Here is a 7,113-nt window from a genome sequence, read left to right as displayed (position 1 = left end):
TGATGAAGATCCTTAAAAACCCAAGCAACTTCGAGATTTTGAGGGAATAAGGAAGATGTTCTTGAGAGAATTTGGAAATTGTTTGAAAGTGAAATTTTGGTGTGGATGTGTGGTGCTCTCGGTCGAGGATAAGAAGAGACGGGAGAGAAGGAGATGTGATGTTCACCTAGATGTATGGGACATCATGCCTTGATATCCTTTGGATAAAAATGATGTGTCAAGACTTAATAATCCCCATTAATCCTCCATAAACCCCCTTTTTTTAACTTGGGCCGAAATGGGCCAAAGAAAGAAGGAATGAGTTAGTTTGGCCCACTTCAATTCTTGGTTCAAGATCATGAGGTTTATAGAAAAAATTTCGGCCCATTGGGCCTTTAGGGTAGTTCACGGCCCAAATTGTATAAAAGAATGGGTTTTATGGCCCATTAAAGCTAATTGAGTCAATTATGGCCCAATAAGGCTTATTGGAGTATTTTATTCCATTTTAGGCCCAATGTGGCCCAAAATGTTAAGTCTCATGAAAGTGGGTTGAATTAGAGCCCAATTAAGAGTTCTAAGCCCAAACTAGTCAAATTGGAGACTTATTGGTGCATTAGGCCCAATAAGAAAATCCTAGTCCATATTGGACTTAAACCGGGTTTTTTAGGGTTTCCAATCTTTTGTTGACTATTTGAAGTGTTTGTATAGAGTGTTTGATGAAATTTTGGTGTCATTGAATGAACATCATGCATGTTTTCAAATTTTTGGTTACAAATGTTATCATCATTATTGTTACAAAAGCATAGAATTCCTAGTTGTGACACCTACACCACTCACCACCGAACCAACATCACTCATGACCACTACCTACCACCTACCCACCAACGACCCACCACCACCCACCACTACCAACCACCCATCACCACAACTTACAACCCACTACCACAACCATCCACCATCACCACCCTACCCATAACCCACCAAAACCACCACCACCCACCACCATCACTACCACCCCCACCACTCATCACCACCACCACCCACCACCATTACCAATACCCCCAACTGCCACCAATCACCACCCACTAACACCACAACCTACCACCACCATCCATCACCACCACCCGCCTCAACCATTACCACCCATCACCCACCAAAATCCCCACAACCACCACCACTCATCATCACCACCCACCACCTATCACCACCACCCATCTCCACCACCCATTACCACTACTACCTGTCACTACCACCCACCAACCACCACCCATCACCACCGCCCACCCGACACCAATACCCCCACTACCACCACCCACCCACCCACCACCACCACCCGTCTCCACCACCCATCTCCACCACCCATCACCACCACCCGTCACCACCATCACTACGACCCGCCTCCACCACCCACTACCACCACCCCTACCACCAATCACCACTACTCACCACCACCACCCACCACCTGTCTCAATTACTTATCATAACCACCCGTCACCACCACCCCACCTACTACCCACTAATATCACCACCACCCACCTCTACCACCACCACCCCACATATCACCCATCAAAACCACCATCCACCATCACCACCACCACCCGCCACCACCACCACCTACCACCATCACAACTAAAACCACCAACCACCACCACTCTCCACCACTACAAAACATCACCATACGCCACCACCACTCATCACCCGCCTCCACCATCTGTCACTACCACCCTACCCACCACCACCCATAACTACCACAAACCAATTATCACCAAAGACCCCCATCCACCACCATCACCACCCCAACCGACCACCACCATCTGTCACTACCACCTACCACCCCTACCACCTATCCGTACCTCTACCACCACTACTACCTACCACCCATCTACACCACCACCAACAACTACCTACAACCTCCAACACTATATATGATTAAATGAATATAATCATATAAATCATATGTGGTTATATGTATTTGATCACATAAATCACATGTGATTAAATACATATAATCACATGTGATTATTTGTATCTAATCACATATGATTTATATAAACAATATTTGTTTTCATGTTTTCCATTAAATAATTTTTCTCATGTATTTAATCATATGTGATTATATATATAATGTATCTAATCACATATGATTTATATTGACAATATTAGTTTTTTCGTTTTCTATTCAATAACTTTTTTTTCATATTTTTAATCACATGTGATTATATGTATTTAATCATATATGATTAATATGGACAACGAGCAATTATTAAATCGAGAACGCGAAAACGAATCTTGTTCATATAAATCATATGTGATTAAATGGATATAATCACATATGATTTATATGGAAAAAAGTTCTTTTTTTTGCATTTTCGATTCAATAATTTTCTCATGTGTTGAATCACATGTGATTATAAGTATTTCATCACATATGATTAATGTGGATAAATAAAATTCACGAATTGTGATTATATATATTTAACCATATATGATTATTATGGACAATGAACAATTATTGAATCGAGAACACAAAAACGAATCTTGTTCATATAAATCATATCTGATTAAATACATATAATCACATATGATTTATATGATTTTTGATTCAATAATTTTTCTCATGTGTTGAATCACATGTGATTATAAGTATTTCATCACATATGATTAATGTGGAGAAAAAAATTCACGTTGTCAATTTGATAGTTGTTCTTATGTATTTTATCACATGTGACTATATATATTTAATCACGTCTGATTTATATAAACAAAATTCGTTTTCGTATTATCATTTCAATACTTATTCTAGTGTATTTAATCACATGTGATTATATGTATTAATCACATATGATTTTATATATTAAAAAAAATAATAATAATTATATTTATATAATATCTCTTTTAACGATACAAAATGTTGTAGAAACATTGTTTTCTATGATTTGAATTAAAAAAAAAAATAGTAATTAGGTACATTTTTAAGAAAGTATTTCTAATTAGACTTAGGGATATTTCTTAAAATACAATTCAACACCTCGGATTAAGTTTACAAGATTTGAATTTTATTAAGTTTGTAAGAAAGTATTTCTAATTAGACTTAGGGATATTTCTTAAAATACAATTCAACACCTCGGATTAAGTTTACAAGATTTGAATTTTATTAAGTTTGTAAGATTTAAATTTTGTTAGTTATTAATCCATGAAAACACCTTTATGCATAATTAAAATAATAATTTTTAAAGGTAATTATAGATCCACTGGTTATGAAAAATAAATACATATATCAAGCCTTTAAAGTAATTCTATTTTAATGGAATAAGTTGTGTCGCTATTTTAACACATCACTGATTTTAATGAAATACGTCTTTACGATTGTCATTTAAGCCCAAACTAAGTCCATGTAAACTTGTCTAAGGTTTTAAGCCCAAATAAAAAATAAAACCTAATTGTAACCTAATTCATTTGATTGAAACACAAACAGCGAGTTATACCTCATCAGTTGAGTGTCGTTCATAACGATTTCCAACTCCAACCACCAGTTTTCTGTCGGCGACATCCATCTCTATCTCCGACCACCACTTCCTTCCCCGACGACATTAAATCTGTAAATTCTTTCGCTTAGACGCACTCAGTCGCCCCATTCACGTATTCTAGTCATCTTCATTTCCGCTTAACCAGTGACAATCAACACTCCGACAAATCTCCTATCTTCGACGAGTCTGAATTAATATGAGAATCTTCAATTAATGATGTTGCTTCAGTAGCTCTACACGTGCTTAAGAATCTCAACACATTTTTATCACATAGAGGCTAGAACGATCAAATTATACAAAGTTACATATCAAAAAATTTAGTACCGAGAGTCGTTAGAATCTGTCACAGGTGAGTAAATCGGAAAACAAAATACGATACCTTCTGATGAGTTACTAAACATCGCCGAAATTTCTTAGTTTTCATATGGTGTAGCTTTGTTGCATGTCGTTGTGAGCAAATTTACAAATTCGCCGACACTCTCAACATTTATGATGGCATTCTGGTGGATCCGGTGATTCCGACGTCGTTCCGGTGATCCCAACGATGTTCTTGTGACTCCAACGACATTCCGGTGGCATAGGCGGTTTGTCCGGTGGTTAATGGTGGTCCAGCTCCAATTATCCGATTATATTGCTAGAGTAAGAATGGGGTAAGATAGGGTGGAGTACGATTAGGGGTAGGTGGCAATGGGTTCTTTTATTTGTCTGATTATTAAAATTTGTTCTCATTTCTCAATTTAAGAAATGTTCTGGTTTGAACATTTATATATATATATATATATATATATATATATATATATATATATATATATATTATTTTATTTAAAGTAATTATTGTATGGATATATGCATAAATGTGGGTCAATCAAATATTTAAATTTTAATAAAAAATGATTAATATTAAATTGATATTAAAAAATGAAAAAAGCCTCACATTTAAAGAAAACGGGTGAATAAGGATATTTATATACATTTGTCGTCTCCATTAAAATAGGTAACTGACTCTATTTATCACAACTTCCCGCATAATCCCTATAACATCGTATGAACCCGGATTCCACTCCCCTTTGTATCGGAACACAAAATCAAAGATATCTTCTCTAATCAACCAAAAAATCGGTAGATTCTGTTGTCGTTTTTATATATACTCATCGATTCCCGAAGAGTTGATTATAGAAGTTGCATTGTGATCGTTCGTAGTAAAAAAAATTGGAGTATAATGAGGAGTACTAGGTCGACTTCTTTCAAATCGAAATTTAAGAACACACAAGCAATGATGTTGAATCTAGATGAAGACGATGATGATTTCGTGTCTCCGCCTATTGGTAAATTTTGTTTTTTTTAATTTATTGTTTGAATACACAACATTCTGTTGGAATGTCTGAACAATATAGTATTAGCATGTGGTTTTGAAGTTGTATTAAGTAAAGTAGACCTAAACAGTGGAAAAAATGGTATTTTTTATTAGAGTTTTCTGAAATTGGGGATTGAAAATTCTTTTAAATTTTTGGAATTTTAAGTTATGTGACTATTGTTTTGCAAAAAAAGGGTATGTGATTGTTGTTTTTGTTTTGTGTTTTGTAAGAGTAAAAAAAAAAGTATTGTTTTTTTTTTTTATTATTTTGTCGATTATGTTAGAATTATTATAGATGATATTCTGTTAGAATACATGGTTGTTTGGCAATGTTTCTACGTAATGCATTCTGTTAGAATCACAATACTTAAATTCTTATATGTGGTTGTTGTTGTGTACGTTTAGGGGCTGATAGTGTCATTTGGTTTTTGTATTTTTTTTAGTATAGTGAGTTGGTTTTTTTAAACATTGCCAAAATCTTGTATGTGTTTGATGTTCTGTGACTATAGGGGATGATATTGTTGTTTTGTTTTGTATTTTTTTGTATTATGAATTAGATTGTTTTTTTGTTTTATTCCTGTGATTTTGGGGGGTTTACTTTATTTGTATTTACTATTTGACTTTAGTTCTCAAAGAATTATTGTATGAACATGTGTTACATTCTTAAAGAATGAAAACAAAATAAGTATAGATAACGGTTATAGAGATTGAAGTATGGCTGGTTATTTTGAAAAATGCTACTAATGAACTATTTTTTTATTCCTGTGATTTTGGGGGGTTGGCTTTATTTGTATTTACTATTTGACTTTAGTTCTCAAAGAACCAGTGTATGTACATGTGTTGCATTCTTAAAGAATGAAAACATAATAAGTATAGATAGCGGTTATAGAGATTGAATTATGGTTGATTATTTTTTAAAAATGTTACTAATGAACTGTAATCATTTGATTCATTAGTTGTTGCAGAACCAGAGTCGGAGCCAATTAATGTTGATATTACAAGCCAAACAAATGTGAGAAGGAAATATCATACCAGATCAACACCCGTGAAAGAGAATATCATTTCTCAACCTACAGGTAGTCTTCTTTTTTTGGTTCATGAAAAATAATAACAATAATTTTAGAACATGTTGATGCCAAATATGTATCTTTTGTTACTTGATGAAGCAGAAGGTGTAGGAAATGAACCAATTCATATAAATATTGTTGGATCAAGTAAAACAAAGGAGCACAGAAAAAAAACATCAAGATCAGAACATGGAAAGAAGAATGTAGAATCTGGAAAATCAGGTAAGTTCTTAAGTGTTTCTAATTACTGATTTATAGTATATAATTCTGATATGGCTAGTGTAAAATTAAATTTTGTATACAAGTTCTTGTAGAATTTGTAATTGTATACAATATAACTCTAGGATAAATGGTATTAAATTAAATATTACAACAAACTTACTTATTAAATTTCTAATATATTTTTGAATTAGTGTTATTGGGTTATTAAATAATGTTTGTGTAATGCAAATGAGTATAGCATGAGTAATTATGTTTATGTGATTCAACAGTTGATAACAAAGATAAACAAGAGACAATACGTATCGATAGTACAAGTGTAAGAAGGATGAAAAGGAAGGGTTCTGCGAGAACGACACCTGTTAAGGATAATAAGAAATCAGCAGAAGCAAGTGCTGAAGGAAAAAAAAACCAAGAAGTTTAAATGAATTACTTATGGAGAGCATGAGTGGGTCTAAGAGAGACAATGAAAAGGTAGAAATTGGTATGGATATGGAAGATAAGGAAGATGTTGTTAAAAGAAAAAAGGTAGTGAATGATGCACATTCAAAGAAATCTCCAAAGAGAAAGAAGGGAAAAATAGAACATGAGAATGTTAAAATCAAAAAGATGGAGGGGGAGGTTAGAAAATTAAGCAAGGACCATCCACAAGGTTATAGAAGACTTGCAACTAGGATGACTAGTGGAAGGGTTAGTGCAACTGTAAAAGTAATGTCCCCTGCACAGAAAAATGGGATTGTGTCTATGGGTTTTGGTTCACTTCTGAATATTGACATGGACACTACTCTGGGGTTACTTAACTACTATCTCTTAGATCACTATGATCCATAGAGTAATCGTCTAGTTTTAGAGAGTATGGTGATTAAAATTACAAAAGAGACAGTGCATGACATGTTGGGGTTCCCAAATGTAGAGGAATACTTCTTGAACATGAGTAGTTGTGAGAAAGATAATGAAGTTTTGCAAG

At 34.2% G+C, this 7,113-nt stretch overlaps 1 long non-coding RNA gene across 1 annotated transcript; it reads right to left on the bottom strand.

Moving 5' to 3' along the window:
* Positions 1 to 1,397: 1,397 nt before the first annotated feature.
* LOC145135975 (uncharacterized) lies at positions 1,398 to 4,242 on the bottom strand. Its single transcript, XR_013720147.1, has 3 exons — positions 3,886 to 4,242; positions 3,465 to 3,783; positions 1,398 to 1,883 (listed from the first exon to the last, which is right to left on the bottom strand). It is a non-coding gene; the product is annotated as an uncharacterized LOC145135975 (long non-coding RNA).
* Between the last annotated feature and the right edge of the window lie 2,871 nt (positions 4,243 to 7,113).

This window comes from Lactuca virosa, chromosome 9, assembly GCF_052849685.1.
Source record: "Lactuca virosa cultivar CGN04683 chromosome 9, Lactuca_virosa_CGN04683_v6, whole genome shotgun sequence".
Classification (NCBI taxonomy): Eukaryota; Viridiplantae; Streptophyta; class Magnoliopsida; order Asterales; family Asteraceae; genus Lactuca; species Lactuca virosa.
The sequence above is the reverse complement of the archived record's forward strand: the minus strand, read 5'-3'. Positions and strand labels throughout refer to the sequence as shown.